Source organism: Misgurnus anguillicaudatus, chromosome 20, assembly GCF_027580225.2.
Source record: "Misgurnus anguillicaudatus chromosome 20, ASM2758022v2, whole genome shotgun sequence".
NCBI lineage: Eukaryota > Metazoa > Chordata > Actinopteri > Cypriniformes > Cobitidae > Misgurnus > Misgurnus anguillicaudatus.
Window position 1 is genome coordinate 30,761,607 of NC_073356.2, and position 21,645 is coordinate 30,783,251.

Genomic DNA, 21,645 nt, shown 5'->3' on the forward strand with positions numbered 1-21,645 from the left:
CAAGATTTCAAAGTGTGTGAGGTAATGACCATACGCAGGCAATTGGAAAGGAAAATTTAAAGTCCGATATTAAATGTTCTCAGTTTGTAACATCACAGAAAAATGTGATATTAAAGGGACACTCCACTTTTAAAAAAAAAATAGGCTTATTTTCCAGATCCCCTAGAGTTAAACAACTCAGTTTTACGCTGCATTCAGACAGTCAGCGATGTTATCACTGTGTGTCGCCTGTCTCTTTCAATGAGGCGTTTCTTAATCTGCTTGTCATAAACAAATGAGTACCATCCACGCCAGTTACTGACGAGAGAAGGATGACGTGAACTCCACTGCTTCGTTCTCATTAGTAGTCGCTCCCGACATTCGCTCGACATTTGCATAAAGTTTAACTTTTCTTAACTTTCTCACGTCGCTGGACACACCCATACGGTCGCCAACGGTCACTTTCGCTCGTGCTGCCGGAAGTCACCCGGTTTCCATTTAAATGAATGAGATCGCGTCGCTCTGCTACTGCTGGTCACTGGCTGTCTGAATGGGGCGTTACAGTTTTTGGAGTCCATTCAGCTGATCTCTGGGTCTGGCGGTACCACTTTTAGCATAGCTTAGCATAATTCATTGAATTGAATTAGACCATTAGCATCATGCTCAAAAATAACCAAAGAGTTTCAATATTTTTCCTATTTAAAACTTGACTCTTCTGTAGTTACACCGTGTACTAAGAACGACAGAAAATTTAAAGTTGCGATATTCTAGGCCGATATGGCTAAGAACTATACTCTCATTCTGGCATAATAATCAAGGACTTATTATGGAGGCGTAATGATATTATGCAGTGCCCGAAAATAGTCCCCTGCCATTGAAAGTTACCAAGGGGACTATTTTTGGATGCTGCGTAACATCATTGCGCCTGCTAAACTATACAAAGCTATGCTACAAGTGGTACTGCCAGACCTGGAGATCAGCTGGATGGATTCCAAAACTCTAGGAGAGTTGAAAAATCTTGGAAAAATAGGCAGGATTCTCTGCTCTCAAGCGCTGGGGGCGTCTGCTGTTGGCGCTAAAACCACTCCCACTCGCGATAAAGCTACCATCTCTCTCAATTTTAAATACCGCTACAACCTGAATGGATGCTCGCGATTGTCTTAGGGGCGGGACCATGCTCTGTGTCCTCCAGTGCGTCAACAAACCACCGTTGTAGCCTCACCCAAATAATCTTGAACACAAAAATGTGGGAAAACTGTTTACTACATAGTTAACAGTCTTTGTAACCTTTCTGAGCAATACATTTACATAATAAATAATAATACAGAAATACACGACCTAAGAGCGGTTTAGCAGTGGTGTTGCATGGGACAGGTTCTGCCTACATTATGGGTAACAGTCCATTCATATATATAAACCAGGGCTTGACATTAACATCCACCAACCTGCCAAATGCATGTAGACTTCAGCATTGGCAGGTAAGACATCCACTACCACCAGCAACTTTGGTGGGTCGAATATATTTTCAGCCTTCAGCCAAATAAAAGGTAGCCAAGCTCGTTGTATCACATATTTACAATCCGATCACAATTGGTTATCGATTAACTTGCAGTTAGTGACGCCGGGTTTGGCGGAAGCGCGCCATTCCAACACGATCACATGAGAATGCGTATCAATAGTATGTGTGTGTAATCAAATAGAATGTTGGTGTGCATAGCATACCATAGTCAACTTTAATCACATTAACTGAAATTTCCCAACAGCAAAATTGTGGCCAGTGGAAATGCTGAGTGGCTACTAACTTTGGAAAACCACTAGCCACAGTGGCTGGTGAGCAAAAAAGTTAATGTCAAGCCCTGCATATAGACATACATATAATGCAGGTCCTTACTTATTGTAATTTTGTGCGAAAGTGAACAGCACAGTTACTAGAATTTTTCCTTTTCCACAGACGAATATCATAGTTAAGTGCGAGTAAATAATGACAATTTTCAACAACTTTAAGAGAGCAGATATAGCATTCTCAGTCTTCTCTCTTTAGCTTTGAAATCGTTCGTGTATGCAAAGTCTTTTCTCTCGCTTTCACCTCAGACTTGCAGCAAAGATTTCTTTGTTTATCATCTCGGTACTTTTTCTTTATTTATTTGCCCATTACCAGAAAAGTCGCAGCTAAAATAGCCTTTTTCATACATTATTTTAACAGTTTAACTATGCTAAGTATTTATAGCTTTTAGCAAAAATGTTTTAGCACTAGGTTTCTTCTAAATGAACCTTTTTTTTTATAGATTGCACTATTCACAAAACCGGGCGCAATTTGCCTGATGCAATTTCCATTCACTTATCACATCCAGCAGAACTGACAGTTAGATTATTTTTTTTTTACAAAATGTTTGCGTACATTTTCTACTAAAACTAATGGAGAAATGCAACATAAGGATGTATACATTTATGCATTCTGCAGACACTTTTATCCAAAGTGACTTACAGTGCATTACAAGGTATACATTATCTATCAATGTACGTGTTTTCAAACCCACAACCTTTTGCGCTGCTATCGCAATGCTTTACCACTAAGCTTTACAGGATATACTATGTGTGGGGTAGCTTACTTTTGGCATTTAAAAAGCCAATTAGTTGCATGAATCAGTGGCAGGAAGTTGCTGGATATACTCAGTATACAGTAGTACGAGACACATTGTGGTAGTTTACTTTATCAGTCTGCAAGATAAGAAACAGCAATATGCAAATAGCATTCAGTTCTAAGCATGTTTTCTTACTAGAAATAGCACAAAAGTGAACGTTTGACGGCATTAGCATAGTGTAGTCAGGAGTGCTGCTGCTGCTGCACTTCATAGATGTGTTTTTTCCTCCAAATGAGCTCTCTAAACTTCAAGATCTGTCTGCTGAACAACTGAATGATCTACTCTGCTCAGACTCATCAGTGACACAACTGCTCACATTTATTAGCTAAATGCCCGCTGATGTTCATTCTTACAGAGAGAAAGAGAGAGAGAGAGAGAGAGAGAGAGAGGGGGGGGGGTGAACAGGAGTTGCAAAGGGCTGGATTCATACTTAGGTGACCCAAAACCAGTAGTCGAGTCCAGCTTATTCGAGTCCAGACCAAAACCAAATATCTTTGCGATCAAATCAATACTGTAAAATCTGGACTCGTGTTTTGATCCAGACTCAAGTGGGCAGGGCCGGATAATCCATAGATGGGATTGGGGGAGTGCCCTGGGGCACCAAGGGCTCGCCATGTGGAGGAACCGTGACAAAAATACGGAATGCACGATCGGATTTTAACTGCATGACGCGTCAATTGTTTAATTGCTCAGTTGAATCTATGTGTCTACGCAGCCCAGGTAAAGTCAACACATCTCCCTGAGAACCAAAGTGCCCGCGCACTTCAAATGTGGTCACCCTCGGGCAATACACTGGGCTCTATCTTACACCCGGCGCAATGCAGCGCAATGCGCGACGCAAGTGTCTTTCGCTAGTTTCCACCCTAATTTTCACGTTTAGCGCCGCGTTGTTTAAATAGCAAATGCATTTGCGCCCCCTTTTGCGCCCATGGGCGTTCTGGTCTGAAAACGAGGCGTGTTCAGGCGCATTGTTGGCGCGTTGCTATTTTGAGGCAACTAAAATAGACTACGCCATTGACCAACAAAAACCTGGTCTAAAGTCTAAAGTCAATGGCGCAATATGTTTTATGTTATTTAAAGAGCGCATTAATATGCGCCTATAAACGGGAGCGGACAACGCGGGTTTGCTTATGACAAAGTACATGAATGCGCAGCAGCACAAACATGCTTTTAAATATGAAAGATTAAAGGATTGAATGTAAAAGATTATTATTGAGTCTCTTGGACATAAATGAAGACTAATTATGAGACGTTAGAAGGCGCAAAGAGCTGCTTCACCTGCAGCCTGGTAAGTAAATAAAAGCTTTGCTTTAAACAAATGCATCTGTTTTTAAATGTTTTTTTTTAATGCTACCTCACGGATTTATTGTATATGATGTACCTGCGGATATGGTGAGATGAGAAACAATTTTAAGTAATGCTTAAAAAAAACTCTTTGCTAAAAAAACCGCTGTCCAAAGTGCTGAAACCTGCGGAGAGCCGTTTGTAAATTCTTTATCTCCTGTTTGTTACAAATAAAGTATTTTTAGAGTACAAACCTTATCTTAGATACTTGTAAATTATGTTTTGATGATATTGGAAAGCCATACATTTAAAGCAATTAAAAGCCTGCTTTTTACTTCCATGAGTAAAAGAAAACGGGTTTTAAAGGTTTTAATAAAAAAAATAACAATTTCAATACAAGTGGAAAAACAACACAATTATTTAACATTAATCTTAAACTGGGGATCTTCTACCTCCGCTTAGTTTTTCAGTTTACAAAGTCCGTCGTCTAAATAGGGATTAGACATAGCGCCAGCGCAACTTGCTTTTAAAGGGGATGAGAGCTGAGTCTCTCATTGGTTTACTGCACGTTACGCCCAAAATACTCCCATTACAATAGGACCTACCCTTTTCGACCATGCGTTCAGCGCAAAAACCATTTTTCCCGTCGTTAAATTAGCAAAAGTGGATTCGGACACGCCCATTTAGACGTTGCGTTGTGCGCTTTAGACAATGCGCTTAGATCGTTAAAATAGGGCCCACTGTGTTAATCCGGGCCTGCAAGTGGGACATGACTTGGTTTTGGTCTTGGTCTGGACTCAGATTTTGGTCTTGGTCTGGACTCAGACTTAAATGAGCTGGACTCGTCAACACTGCCCGAAACAGCCCACTTAGCTACTGCCACCCACATAATCTACCATTTCAATTCAGATTGAGACATATAGATTTGTGCATTTTTGTGTAAATGTGTGAAATGAAGATTGGTTCATATGCACACATTGGGGACCCAGAGTTTGCGGGCACATTAAATGTCTGTGATTTTTGTTTTTAACCTCCTAACCGTGGGTTAACTCCAGCCACGCTTGAGGCATCAAATTCGCATCTACCACGTCTTGTTTGCCGCTTGAACATTTTGAGTTTACTTGCTTCATCCGCTTGAACATTTTGAGTTTACTCGCTTTATTTGCGTGAAAGCCGCTAGTGAAATTCTAGTCATCGACACATTCACGTCATGGGAGGGGCTTCTGCGACTCCGCTCGCATCCTGTAATCACGTCACTACTAGCAAGCTCATGATAGGTTAACGTGGCGCGTTTTTCCACAAAAGTTCAAATTTTTCAACTCACGTGTTTGCCGCGGCAACGCTCAATTCATGCCATTTGCGCGAACTAGACGTGCAAATGATGTGGAATCGCATCTGCCGCGCTAAATGGCTCATTCGCGCCGTGAGACCCCCAGACACGCGTCAACGCGCCTTCACATTGACTTAACATTGAAATCACTTGCGCTTGACACCTCTACTGCGGCTGGTGTGAACGCAGCATAAGACCTGGTGTGTCCACATACGTGGACATCACATTTTTTGTTGTTTGCACCATAATACTTAAATCTGTGTAAATGGAACCTGTTCGTACACAAACGTGGATGCTTACACTGCTGCATGTTAAAAGAAAAATATTTGGTTATTTTATTTATTGGTTCTTCCTAACCCCAAAATAGATGGAAGAAATCTGAAAAAAAGACAAACCAAAGCTTTGGTCTTAGGAGAAATAAAGTTAAACATTTAAACAGAACAACTATATATCATTGTGTACTATTTATAGATTGTTATTTAAACGTAAACAGTTTTGTCAAATTGACCATGTTAAATGTCAGCGTATGAAAGGTCAAGCTGATGCACACATGATGCTCTTTTGTACCATTTTCAAATCATGCTGGTAAAACATAAATCAGGTTAAAAGAGGACCAGCTAAATACCACAAATTCGACATCTACTGCATGCTAATATAAAATAAAGATTTATTGCAAAATTTTCTTTTACCGTTTTAAACTTAGCATTTGAGCTTTTTTTTACTTTTTTGTCGTTTTAGTGCTGTAATTGGGTTCATGCTTGTATCAACATAGAAAATGTGAAAAAGATAAACCCAGTAAATTAGTTTTGGTAAATCATTCTCTGCAAGCATTTGAAAAAAAATAGTTAATTGAAATTTGGCTCCCCTTGTGATGTCAGAAGGGGATAATACCACCCCTTAATCTGCACTATCCAACCACAGCACTGCCATTTAGTGCAGAGAGAGAGAGAGAGAGAGAGAGAGAAAATAATAGATATCACAATTGAGTTTTAATTTTAACAAACCACCATTATGGTGATTAGTGTTTGCATTTCATCAGCTCATTTGCATTTTAAAGGACACACCCAAAAACGGCACATTTTTGCTCACACCTACAAAGTGACAATTTTATCATGCTAGAATAAATTATCTATATGGCATTTTAAGCAAAAACTTCACATATGTACTCTGGGGACACCAAAGATTTATTTTCACACAAAAATTAAAAGTCATGTTGTTCTAAACACGTATGAGTTTCTTTATTCTGTTGAACACAAAAGAAAATATTTTTAAAAAATCATAATAACAACCGTTGACAGTACACACTGACTTCCAATAGTATTTTTTATTCTACTATGAGAGTCAGTAGGTACCATCAACTGTGTGATTACCATCATTTAATCAAAATATCTTTCTTTGCGTTCAACAGAAGAAGAAACTAATACAGGTTTTGAACAACATGAGGGTAATTGACAGAATTTTCATTTTTGGGTGAACTATCCCTTTAAAATATTACAAATATTTTATATTGCTTATAAAATAAACTTAAAGGACCAGTTCGGTATTTTACACTTAAAGCCCTGTTTTCAGATTGTTTGATGAAATAGAACGGTTCCGACCGAAACCTCGACACATGATGCTGGCCCGAGAACCCTCGGGTGTTTCCTGTATCACCTCCCACCTCTACAATGGCTATACAGGTGCACTGGAACAATCCCTCCCAAAATGCATCAAACCTTCATTTACAAAGACGTGAAACTCAGCGAGTGGTCAGGGGTGTTCACTGATATGCTCACACATAAATCGCTGCAAAAGACGCATTCCAACAGGTTTTATCGTAGTTTTGTACAACTCCATTGACTTGTATTAGATGTGCTGCGAGATACGGTATTACTCCGTTTCTATTCTTTCAATTGGCAAAGGCGGATTATCGCCACCACCTGGGCTGGAGTGTCTATTATTCAAGCTCTGAACGGAAGAATATACGGGTGTAAGGCGTTTAAAAAAATAGGTCCACAAGTTTACAACGAATGCTAAAACACCTGTTGGAGGGCGTCTTTTGCGGCGATTTTTGTGTGAGCGTGTCGGTGGGGACCCCTGGCCACTCGGTGAGTTTCACGTCTTTGTGGACGAAACTTTGATGCATTTTAGGAAGGATTGTTCCAGTGCACCTATAAACCCATTGTAGAGGTGGGAGGTGAAACACAAACACCCGAAAATTCTCGGGGCTGCCGCATATGTCGAAATTTCAGTCAAAACCGTTCTATTTCATCATAAACAGTCTGAAAGCAGGGCTTTAGGTGTAAAGTACCGAACTTGTCCTTTAATCACAATTAAAATACTAGTTGCACAGCTGTGATTTTAACATATTCGCAGAGAGCAACACATCCTCCAAGCATACAGTAGTAAAGTTTATGCAATGTTGCATCTCGTCTCAAAGTTATAGCTCCAATATGTTGCAAATCCCAACACCATCAATAAAGTTGGACTGTAACAGCAAACCACCGATTTCCATATTTTATCTATAACCCCAGTGAGAGAAAAGGGGAAATGACACGAGATGCAGCGTGACAGGCGAAACACCTGGGTCGGGCTGGTTGCAGGTGCAGGAGTAATAAATTCTGAGCGCTGTGGCGTGGGCACGAGCTGTTGGTTGTAATTGCGGGCGTCCTCCCTTAGTAATTGTGCGGGTAATGAAGACACAGAGGAACCACAGAAAACCATCTGTGCAGCTATGAGATTGCAATGTCCACCAGGACCGAAAACACGACAGAGATGGAACGAGTCGGATGTTGCCTTTTGGATGGATGCGTATGATTTTGAGATGCTGGGTTGGTTTTGAGATTTTCTGGCCTGTTGGTTGGATGTATAATCAAAACCCTCTGGCTGTTTGCAGTTGCTGTCTTGACTTGAAAGCAAGCCTTGACACAGATCTGGGAATACTTTGACTAACATTTTGTGAAGCTGAGCCGAAAGAGAGAGAAGTACTGTGTTTGTGAGACCACTCTTGTTTGTGTGTGTATGTAAGCTCCCCCTCAGGTATGAGTGTGCGCCTTTGCAAAACATATTTCAGTACCGCAGATGGTCTCTGCATAATGGACTAAAGCCATCCCTTCTCGCCACGTCGAAGGAATAATTTAATTTGGAGGACAAACACGGGGTAGAAGAAACAACACAGGCTTGAAAGGAGAGCATGTGATATCGGACAAACGCTTATTACTCTTTCAAATCTCCACATATACATGTATTCCCTCAATTCATACACATTTTGGAAATGGTACTAGTTCTACACAATTAAGCTGCGTATGTGCATGTGCGTATAAATCTTTGTGAATCTGTATGTGTGGATGTGTAAGCCTGTCATAAACAGCAGGTTGAATCGCTATAACTAAAGCAGAATGTCCAGTAACATGGCACAATAACAGCCAGTCAAAAGATATATCATTAATGTGAGCATTGTTTATTGATGTGTTTGTGCATTCGAGCTGGTGTGCATGTGTGTATATGTCATCCTTGTCTGTGTCCGTGTGTGTGAATAAGCATGTGTGTTTGAATTTGTGCGTAAGTTTGTGTATATGTGAATGTATGTGTATGTGAGTCTGTGTTCGTGTGTGTGTATGTGAGTCTGTGTGTGGAGATGTCATCTTGTGTATATGTGTGTATGTGAATGTACTTGGTAATTATCACATTTTGGGGACCAAATGTCCTGACAAAGATAAGAATACCAGTAAGTTTTTAAGCTTTTGGGAACATTTTGATGTCTAATATACTGTATATGTGTGTGCATGTGTTTATTTGTGTGCATGTGTGTGTGTATGTTTGCGTGTGTGCATGTGTGTATACAGGTATATGTAAGTCTGTGTGCATGTGTATGAGTCTATTTTTGTATATGTGATTCTATACAGGGAGTCTGTGCGTGTGTACGTGAGTCTCTGTGCATGTGTGTATACAGGTATGTGAGTCTGTGTGCATGTTTGAATATGTGAGTCTGTGTGCGTTTAAGTCTATGTGCATGTGTGTATACAGGTATGTGAGTCTGTGTGCATGTGTTTGCACATGTGCACTCAGAGAGAACGCTGGAGTCAACAGGGAGATGACACATTAGAGAAGATATGAGGGAAGGTGGACAGGTTGAGGGCGAGTCATCAGACCAGAACTCTCCTAACACTAAGAAGATCCTTTGGGAAATGGAGAGAGAGAGAGAGAGAGAGAGAGAGAGAGAGAGAGAGAGAGAGAGAGAGAGAGAGAGAGAGTTTTCAACTTGAATACTTTACTACTGTTGTTTATACATCCTTATACTGTATGTATATATATATATATATATATATATATATATATATATATATATATATATGAAGAGTTTGGTTCCAAAACGCAATAAATCAATTTTGACAAATTTCGGTAAAAACGTGTTTTCTATACTAAGAAAGTGACAAGATGAAAACCACTATTTTCTGTTACAAACTTTCACATAGCATCTTTAGGTTGTAAAAACATAAAAAATTCAAATCCATAACTTGATTTTCAAAGATTTATTATAAAAACAAATTATTTTTTCCACAAAATGCAATAAATCCATGACTTTTTTTTTCAAAATGCTATAAATCTATTCAATCAATGTATAAATGTGCATTAATCTTTGCCATGATATATTCATTTAGTTGAACAGTGATATACACTGACAAAAAATAAACATTAATGGCATTAGTCAAAACACTTACTTTGTCATATTAAGATCACTGTCATTGCAGCGGTTATACTTGACGCCGTTGCTTAGCATTTTTGTTTTGTTTGTTGATCACGAAGTACAAAGTAGATGAGGAAAACTAGGACTCCGTGTACATAGCGCGCCGCCATGTTTGTTTACATTGCGTGAATGGTCCGCTGTAATTTCTGGAATGGATTTATTGCGTTCTGTAAAAAAGAAGGAGTGGCGTTTATGGCATTTTGGGAAAAAAGGGAGAAAAGATGACAGAATAACACGGCGGATATTGGATTTTGCGTAAAATTAATTATTTACTTTTAAATACTGACCTGATATAATACTGATTTTGGCAGTAACTCATTTTTTCCAAAAATGTCGTTTATCGCGTTTTGGAACCAAACTCTTCATATATAAATATATATGAAAATACACATGAAAATAATCATATTTTCATTGTGTCTTTGCTGCGTCTGTGTTGCTTGAGAACTGCGTTCTGTTGCAGCCAAACTTGATTCTGAGAAACTACTTTGTTTGGCGAAAGATAAATATTTGTACTAATATAATTACAACTTATGTGTGTTTATGAAACCCTGCTATGCATATGAAGTAACCGTTTTATAAAGGCGGTGGGCCCCGCGAAGCGGTGGTGTTTCAGTGCATTTTATAACAGGTAAGCGTCATGCCTAACAACACCCCTTAGCTGTTATAAAATGCACTGGTAAGCCACTGCTTTGCGGGGCTTATTGCTTTATATAGCAATGAAATAGATGCACTTTAATATGTTGGTGTATTTATGCATTGTTAATATTGACATTTTCCCGTAAGAACAAAAGCATTTGACTGCAAATCTGAGTTCTGGGAAAGCATTTGAGTGACTCATATTTTGAGAGATGAGTTGTTTATCTGAAAGACCTCAAGGACTCATTTACACGCAGATCATTTTCCAAGTAATATCTTAATTTTGAGCTTCACCACTTTTGAAATATTCTATTTCAAAGGTTACCATGTCCTGATGTTCTCTTCTTAAAATATACTTGAATACAGCATGCCTGGTTGCTTATCACACATTGATGTTTCACTTAATGAGTTCATATTCAGTTTGGTCATTTTGAGGGAACATGAAACTGAATTAAAGAATAGAACTGAATTATCCAATGCTATCTCGTGGCAATTTGTACATATTTTACGAGGTGGCTAATTCGTATTAATTGGTACGACCACATTCAAACTTTTTAGTACGATTCAGCTTGACCCCTGTGAGTTTGGGATTGTTTATAATTGTTTTTATGATATTCGTACGTTTTTGCACAATTAACTTCATTTGAATTCATACGAATTAACAAACTGCGGGATCTCTTAAACCTAAATGAAATTAAATCCTAATTTCTAATTTTAAAGAAATTATTCTGTTTACTTCATTCTGCTCAAAAATGCTCAAGATGTGTTTAGTGCAAAGAGAGGTCACACTAAACACGACGATGACATTAAGACATTTAGTCCTGAAAATGAATTGTATTTTTTTGTACATATTTCCTGTATTTTCTGTTTGCATCCTAAAAAAAGGGTTAAAATAAATGTGGATGGACATTAAAACATCAAAAACAACAAGTTTAGTGGTGGTGGCCTAAAGGGCGATTTGTAGTCGTGCGTAGGTCCTACGGCGTAGCAGCGACGGCGTAGGTTCCGCGTCGGTTTTCATTTATACTTGTGCGTCGCCGTCCGCGTCGACGTGCAAACACACGCGAAACCGCTGGTTGGCAGTAATCACGCGTGTAACCACAGTAGCAGCAGAAGTCGTCACAGAAGAAGAAGCTAAGCAAGTAAACCCACAAACGAAGAAGAAATAGCAACTTGTTGTGTATAATTTGAGAAGAACAGCAATGATGGAAGTAAATAAACAGCGACTTATGTTTCAGTTTAAGTTAAATCACTCCTCAACTTGGCTCGTCTTTGTTTTCACCGTCTCAAACGGAAATACCTATGACGCAGTTTTTTTACCTGACGGGAGGGGTTCTGGTGGACCAATCACAGCGCTTACGGTCCGCGTAGAGCCGACGCGCTGTTAGAAAATTTGTGAGGTGCGCGTCAGGCTACGCAGAGCTACGCACAGGCTACGGATAGCCTACGCCGTAGCTACGCCGTAGGACCTACGCACGACTATAAATCGCACTTTAAGACTTTTGCACAGTACTGTATATATTATATATAATTCTCGAAAGTTCAAGCTTATTTTTCATTTAAACAACAATGTTTTTTTTGTGTGTTTTTTGTTAAAAGTTATATTTGGATCGTATTTAACCTCAGATCTTAAAGTATGAAGCATCAGCACTCTTTTTAAAACCTGGTAAAATGCATCAAAGACAAAAAGACTTGATGTGGCCTCATTCATATTATTAGTCGGGATAAAGATACATTGAAGCAGGTAAATATCTCAAAAGGCAGGGACACAAAGGAAAAGCGTGCTAATGGAAGTCGAGTGTTTCTCTGAGAGAGGACGAGGAGCGAGGGAGGAAGAGCACTGACCGTGAACGTGTTTAAATAAACACTGTAAGAGAGGAGAAGAGGGAGGGAGGAGAATAGATGAACCTGAAGGAGACTGTAGAAGAGAGAGAGAATACAAATGCATCTAAAACATTGAGACTAATGATCTACGAGAATAATCAAAAGCGATGCCTCAGAAAAGATCTTACATCAAACGCAGAATTGTGGTGTTAAAGCAGCGGCCATTTTTTTAAATGGTGACATGTTACCAACAATTCAGTGGACTGCAGTAAACTATTGAGTGCTTATGGGACTTCAGACAAACACAGAAATACTGCTGTGACTGCAAAGTAGTTTTGTAAAATGGATTGTTATAATGTTCGATCCCAAAGAACGCAAATGCACTGTAAGTCGCTTTCCATAAAAGCATCTGCCTAGTGCATATATGTATAAATGGCTGATAATTGAACTGGACACATAAAAACACATTGAAAACATCCATTACATGACTCACAAAAGCGAGAGAGAGAGAGTGAGGATGCTACAGTATGCACACACAGCCATACCAGAGAAAGTGTTTATGATAATTAACATATAAGCACCAGCTGGTGTCTGGCTGGGTGCTCTGATGATGTGTTTCCTGTACATCTCATAGGTCGAGGGTCAAAGCCACAGCTGTCACACACAGTTATGGTGCATTGGCGGCCGGGCAAGTCTTCTGTGTAAACGCATCAGAGCGGAGAGAAACCCACTGACAGAACAACTGTGAGGTCACTGGAGGGGAGGGACAAAGAGAACCTCATCTACAGAGTAAGGGACATGGACCGCGTTGCCATGTCCACATATTATAAGCTACTTTAGGTTTGTTTTTTTATTCTTAGACAAATGCGGACGTTGAGATGACCAATGGATTGTTGTGTAGTTTTAAAGGAAAACACCACTGTTTTTCAATATTTTACTATGTTCTTACCTCAGACAAACTAATTAGGGATGCACCGAATCCAGGATTCGGATTCGGATTCGGCCGAATACTGGGCTTTTTGACGGGGTTCGGGTTCGGCCGAATCCTAGATTTTTTTTCCACCGAACCGAACCCTAGGCTTGCGCTACGCTGGTCGACGTCACGCGGCCGTTGATTACAAACATCGGGTGCTGACGTGGAGATGAGCTTTTTCTTTCGGTGAGCCTTAGGGGCTGGACACACCAAAACTTTTAAACACGGCTAAAAACGCCTTGAGGACGCCAAATGCCTTCGTTTTTCAGCCGAGCGCTTGGTCGCAGTGATGCTTCAGCTGTGAGCCGGTTGGTTGCTGTTGTAATGTCCCGCCCCTCCTCCACTGTAATTGGACGGCTGTGTGAAGACTGTGACATTGACGAGCGGAGCTTCTAACTCAAAGTATATAGTTTTCAGCGCGGAGCTGCTTGCTTATTGGAAAAACGAGCGTGTCGCAACGCATCGCTTTCATTATGCATAGGCTTATGGTAATTGTCAAAATAGTTTTCCAACTTGTCATGCTGGCATAATGTACAGTTAAAATTAAATAAAATGAAAAATACGCTGCTGTTGACGTTGTTTACTTCATTAATGTGTTTAACTGTGTTAATGGAATAAGGATGCGAGTAGGATTCGGTATTCGGTTTCGGCCGAATCTTAAACGGTGGATTCGGGATTCGGCCGAACCTAAAAAATCTGGATTCGGTGCATCCCTAAAACTAATACATACCTATCTTTTTTCAATGCGTGCACTTAATCTTTGTACAGCACCCCATGAATGTGTAAGCATTTAGCCTAGCCCCTTTCATTCCTTAGGATCAGAACAGGGATAAATTTAGAAGCCAAACACTTCCATGTTTTCCCTATTTAAAGACTGTTACATGTTACAAGAGTAAATAAAACATGGCAATTTTGTGAGAACTATATTGTATGTCGGAAGAGCACTTAGTTTGCAGCACTTTGACCATGATGTTACTCCGCGCCAAGGTCAAAGTGTTTGGTGGCTTCTAAATTCATCCCTGTTTGGATCCTAAGGAATGAATGGGGATAGGCTAAATGCTAACATAGTCACTACGAAATGTACAAAGATTAAAAGTGCACACATGAGAAAAGATAGGTATATAATAATTTTTCTAAGTTGAGGTAAGAACATAGTAAAATATTGAAAAACGTTTTTCCTTTAAGTTGCCAGCCAGCGCCAGCATTTTTCATGATTTTCACAAAAGTTTAATGCATTCCAGAAAATGTTCTTCTTTAAATATATAAACATTCAATATATCAAATGAAAGAACAGACCATCATCTTTAAAAAAAAAAATCTTTCATCCTACCTTCATTAGTTCTCTTTTTATCATCTCTCAAACATGGGTAGGTTTCTTCAAAAACACCAAATTTTGACAAAAAGCTAAGATAAGTCCATTTTTGTGAAGGACTTTTGATAGAGATCAGATACAGAGCGATCTTTAAAACATACACAGAGTTCTTTCTCTTTTACGTGAGGCGTTACTTCTGGGTTGTATAAGTTGCAGAAGTGCAAAATCTCGTCATTGGCAGGGAAGCGTTTTCTCTTAATTGACGAGATATCTCGTCAATGGCGGCGAAAGAGTTAAAAGCATCTTAATACCACCATCATGCCATCCCAGATGTGTACTACTCTATGGCAACGTCCGAAATCGCACACTGTGACAGTAGTTACTGAATTAGATGAATAACCTACTCATCAACCATTAAAACAGTAAGTACTACAGTATATATGAATATGGATAGTATTAATGAATTCGTATGTACTACATCAGCCATGTTGATACATCACGTGACATACGTCACCATAACAACAAGTTAGTCGTTACTGGAATTCATGTTAAGCAAGCACAATTTGCGCCACAACACATTCATCCATCATAAAAGTATAAATGACTCCATTGGGTTATTAAATGCCTTCTGAATCAAATCAATATGTTTGTGAGGAATAACAATTCTTTTTTGAGCTTGTTTAGGGATTGTGTTGTCGTGCCTTAATATAAACAAACTGTACAGATCAGCGAAGTAAATTAAAATATATCGGCTCGGTTCAACTGAAGTATGAAGGTCATATACATCCGGGAAGGCATGACGGTGAGTATATCATGAAAGAATTTTCATTATATGATAAACTATTCCTTTATCTCCATGCTTCTTTCATCAAGGAATGAGCTGTGAGGAAAACCCGGAGAGGAGTGATTTACAGAATGCTTTAAACAAGAAGTGGAAATTATCACCGCTCCGCTCGAATGCTCGAACACAGAGGCAGTGAGCGGGAACATGGAGGTGAGTGACCTATCTGACCCCGGGCCACAGTCATGTGTAATCACTTTCTCTTCTTTTCTGCATTGCTTCTGTATCTCTGTGCTGGCCAGTTTTTTACTTCTTCCTCTTTCTGCCACTGTTTTTTATCCCTGTTTGTTTTTTCTCTCATGCTTCACTGCTCTACTGGCTTTAGGCGATGCTGTCTATTCACTTTCTCTACATGGAACTGCTAGAGCCTGTGCAGAGAGAGAGAGAGAGAGAGAGAGAGATGGAGGGAGAGAGAGAAAGAGAGATGATGTGATTTGGCCTCTTGTAGGAGACGACCAACAGCACTGTTTCAAAAGCTAGTAAGCTGCCTGCTACCTATAGGATGCTGCCTTCTAAGATGAAATATCCCTTGTGGGGTTTTATTTGCTTCCTCCAGCATGGATTTATTTCTTAGAGTAAACCCATTGCAATGCATTATGGGATTGCATTTACTGTAAAGGATACTTGCAATGCTGCCTTACAGTTGGGCTAAAATAAGAAATTTTAGAAGATATGAAATAACTTTGCATTTTGTACCCTTTGCATCCGATGTCTATAAGTATGTGACAACCCCCAACATGAGCGAAACGGTGGTGTCATCCTGAAGGGATTTATTGCAGTAAGAACCGGCTGGATGTATGCTATATTATCTTGCTTATTACACGGCTGCTTGGCCCATGAGTAAATATATTTGCACAAAATATTGATTTAATATATTGTTAGCTTACTAGTAAGAAATGCTAACCTTCTATGAGGATTATCCTATTTTCTATTGGCTTTTAGCTGATAGAATAAAGTCCATGTAAGACAAACATATAGACCATTTCAGCAGTAACAACATAAACAAGCGGCTGCACGTAACTTCCGGTAAACTCCGCTAAGAATAAATAACAACAAAGTTCTTTAAACGTAGTTTATTTATATAACGAGCAAAAAAACAACACATAGATTATCTAGGAAACCAAAACATTTGTTATTTTCGACGAGGCACTTGTTCAAGAGATCAGTTTAGCAACTAGTCAGACCTTAAAAAAACGAAACCGGAAGTAAGGTTCGGATCCAGACGTGTATCACGTGCGTCCGATGAAACGGTCTGTACTTGATTCAATCATTTGTATATACATTTCATGTTATTAATGATGCAATTAGTGCTAGGCAAAGATTAATCGCTATTAATTGCATACAAAATAAAAGTAATTTTCGCATAATATGTGTGTGTGTGCCGTGTGTAATTATTATTTATATTTAAATACACTCACATACATACATTTCAGAATTTTTTATTTATATATATATTTTTTTATTTATATATAATATAGAATATTTAAATATCAATAAATATATATATATATATATATATATATATATATATACACATGTAAATGTTTATGTAATACATAATAATTACACACAGCACACACTTGTATATTATGCTAAAAATAACTTTTATTTTGTATGCGATTAATCGCAAATTAATCTTTGCCTAGCACTTACATTTATATTGAATTCTTTGTAAGTATTAAACTGCTCCTGTCAATATGACTTGCAGTACTCGGATGAGGCTTTGTTATAAGTTGCAGGCACCTGTTTCATAATGGTTAATGTATATTATACCGCTTTTTACAAGGCTATAAAAAATATATTAAAAATATATTTTATTTGCTCATGTTTTACGAATACAGAGCTTCCGTCAGGAAAGCAAATGTACTTTCGTTTTTTTACATACCTGTCAACCCTCCAGTTTTTTTACCATTCTATCCCGCTATCCCGTTTAAATATTTTTCCGTTATTTTTTTATCTTTTAGCAGTATTAGATAACATCTCACTCAAACGACACCCACCAATAAAACAAGAAGAATATGAAGCATCAATTCCCGAGGATGCCCATGTTGAATCGCGTGCAAAGTTACACAAAATGCAGTGCTGACCTGTGACAGGCGCACTCAGTGGATACCTCTGCCCACTCCTTGAGTACACAAATTCGCACATTTGGACGACAATGTTTTTCTTATTTTCAAATGCCAATGTTGACAGGTTTGGATGAGACAAGACGTTTAACTCTTTCCCCGCCATTGACGAGTTATCTCGTCAATTAAGAGAAAACATTTGCATAACAAAAACATGTTCCTGATGAGGTTTATATATATATATATATATATATATATATATATATATATATATATATATATATATATATATATATATATATATATTTAAGCAATATCGCTCGAGTAGGAGTGTGATATAGCTCTATATCATCACGGCTGTGATTAGGCCAGAGGCACGAGGCCGTAGGCCGAGTGCCGGAGGCAATCACAGCTGTGATGATATAGAGCTATATCACACGACTCCGAGAGCGATATTGCTTTTATACAACAGTTCGACGGCACACGTTTGAAAAACGAAAACTAGAAAACAACAACGGAGTTATTTTAAAAGCCTCTTTGTTTGAGAACTACTTCTTCCGCCACGGATTTGAGGGCGGCCAGAATGACAGGTAAAACTTTCGGCTGCTTTGAAGCTCATAACAACTCAATGGACGGAAAAGCCGTTACTTTATATTACCGTTTCTTGGTCACAAAGTGTAGTTTTAAGATTAGTTCAGTCGAGAATGTATATGTATTATATTTAAATCTGCTGTCGATTAGTAAAGATAGCGCCTGTTTGAACGCTTGCTTAGTGAGATTCGGTACGAATGAGAACCAAAGCATGAGCGGACGTCAGTGTTCACTCGCCCCGCTGACCACCGCCCTCTCTGGGCTACATCTCTGACAGAGATACCCTGGCTCTCATGTTGGCCTTGTTTGTTTATGATCGTCAAAAGGAGATTAAATCAGCAGTATTTGGTGTCATGATCAAACTACTACTTGTTTTTTAATTCATATTTAGTGTCTTTTGTGTTGTTATTGTTTTGGCGCGAGGTAAAAGTTAATAAAACTACTTGTATAACATTACTATTGCTTTCTCATTTATTCTTAACGTGATACGAGCACTCGATTATTATTATTAAACGTTGTTCTTGTCAGTACTATATAAAACGGTTTTTTATAAGTGTCAGAGAGATGTTTTTGCATGCTGCTTATAAATATACCAGTGGCGATATCTCATAACATGTTTTAATAGTCACGTCACGATAAAGTAAATGATCAATGTCCACATTTAAAAGCTGCGGTGCTTACCTGCAGTTCCACGGTGTTTTCGCGTTCTGATGAGAAATATAGCTCCAGAAAAATAACTAGTGTTTATATTCCTCTTTCCAAGTGTTAATTGTCCACACGATGTGACAAGACATTTCTCCCATTAACTTTAACGTAACATCCAAGAGCGCTGATCTTTGACAGACTGATTTATGAGCTAGTAAACTAATGAGACACACGGAGAGTGAGAGTCTGTGTTTTTCCATTCAGAGATGAGCCTGCTTAGGACCTCCATTCACTAGGTGGCGGAATGATACGAAAGGTGAAGCGGTTACAGTGCCGATATCAGCACAATATCGCATACCTCTTAGCCAATCAGATTCGAGAACCAGAAAGAACTGTTGTATAAATATATATATAGTTATATAAAAATATATATATATATATATATATATATATATATATATATATATATATATATATATATATATATTATGGCATGCCGTTCAGGAAATTATTGGATTTATAATATGAAAAGGTCTGAATATATGAATTGAATCTTGAATATATGAAATGAGACTTTCAATATATTGAATGAAACTTGAATATATGGAATGAGACTCTGAATATATTGAATAAAACTTGAATATATGGTATGAATATCTGAATATATTGAATGAAACTTGAATATATGGAATGAAACTCTGAATATATTGAATGAATCTCTGAATATATGAATGTTCGAATATATGGAATAAACGTTTCAATATATTGAATGAAACTCTGAATATATTGAATGAAACACTGAATATATGGAATGAATGTTTGAATATATTGAATGAAACACTGAATATATTGAATGAAACACTGAATATATGGAATAAACGTTTGAATATATTGAATGAAACTCTGAATATATTGAATGAAACTCTGAATATATGGAATGAACGTTTGAATATATTGAATGAAACACTGAATATATGGAATGAACGTTTGAATATATTGAATGAAACTCTGAATATATGGAATGAATGTTTGAATATATGGAATGAAACTCTGAATATATGGAATGAAACTCTGAATATATGGAATGAAACTCTGAATATATGGAATGAATGTTTGAACATATTGAATGAAACTCTGAATATATCAAACCAAATCAAAGCATTAACAAAATTGATCAAGTTTGCCTTGTTCTTTTAAAGGAAAGCAAAGAAAATGAATATTAAGCTGTTAAAAAACAGCAGTGTTGACATTTTCTTTGTAGACATTTAAAGAACAGAATTTTAAGCAAAAAAGCAAAAGATCCAATGTTAACTGCAGTAACTTTCATACAAGATGTTTAGGAAATATAAACTCCATGATACTTAGAGAGAACAAGCAACTGGCTCCGAGTGCCTCTCACGTAAACTATTAGATGTTGATGGCTTACGTTTCTTTCCCGTCACAGAAAACCACAGGTTGTTTTTGTTTGTTTGTTGATCACGAAGTACAAAGTAAATGAGAAAAACTAGGACTCTGTGTACTCAACGCGCCGCCATTGTTTGTTTACATTGCGTGGAATGGTGCGCTGTAATTTGTGGAGCGGATTTATTGCATTCTGTAAAAAAGGAGGAGTGGCATTTATTGCGTTTTGGGAAAAAAGAAAGAAAAGATGACAGAATAACACGGCGGATATTGGATTTCGTGAAAAATTAAGAATTTACTTTTAAATACTGACCTGATATAATACTGATTTTGGCAGTAACTAATTTTTCTCAAAAATGGCATTTATTGCGTTTTGGAACCAAACTCTTCATATATATATATAGGATGAAACGTTTTTTCCCCTGTTTTGTTTGTTTGTTTGAAAGCAGAGGGTCTGCTCTTTCATTTGATATATTTGTATGTTTATATATTTTTAGAAGAAAAATTTCCTGGAAGGCATTTTGTGAAACTTTTGTGAAAATCACAAAAAATGCTGGCGGGCAACTTTTCAAAAAAATGGCTGGCGGGGAATGAGTTAAATATCATAAACGCACTATTCGGTTTAATCGTTTATAAATATAACCAAGTGTTATTAGTTTTGAGCATTAGTTATCTGTAAATAACCTATCAGAATCTAGCATTTTAGAAAGCCATGTAATAACTGAGAATAACAAATCTCGGAATGTCGCCCCTGGCCAATCAGAATCAAGCATTCCAGAGCACTGTATAATAAAACCTTATGATGCTGCCTAGCTTGGTTATTAATGTCTTTCTTTAGCCCCTTGAGTCTTTTCCTCTGTGTCATGCATTTGAATGAAACTATAAAATAGTCCATAACCCTCTACTGAGATAAACCGGACCTGCTACTGTGGGCAATCTGCTAACATTGTTGGTTCAGACCACTGTCGCCTACACAGGGGTGGCTTTTGATTTTGTAAGCCTATTTAAAAAATCATTAAAGTTCTGCTCAGTGTGGTATCTATTTAAACAGCACTGTACTGATTTCGAATGCCTCTCTTTCACATATCCTTTACAAGGGGGAATGAATTTAAGGGTGAATTCTGCACCTGTATGCAACACGAGTGTAATATTTCTGTTCAGCTACTGCAGCTACAAATTATGTATGACTGCTCAAATATTTAGCACCCACTGCCCCTTCCTTTAGTCAAACATCTTTCTGTTTTATTATGAAGTGAAGTAAGAGACCTAATCTGAAAGATTGCGCTTACAAATCGAGTGCTATTGTACGAGCATGCGTATCTTCATCATAATCGTTTTGTTTTCAATTAGTACCATTCATCACAGAACGTTGTGAAATGAACTAAAAGCTATTTC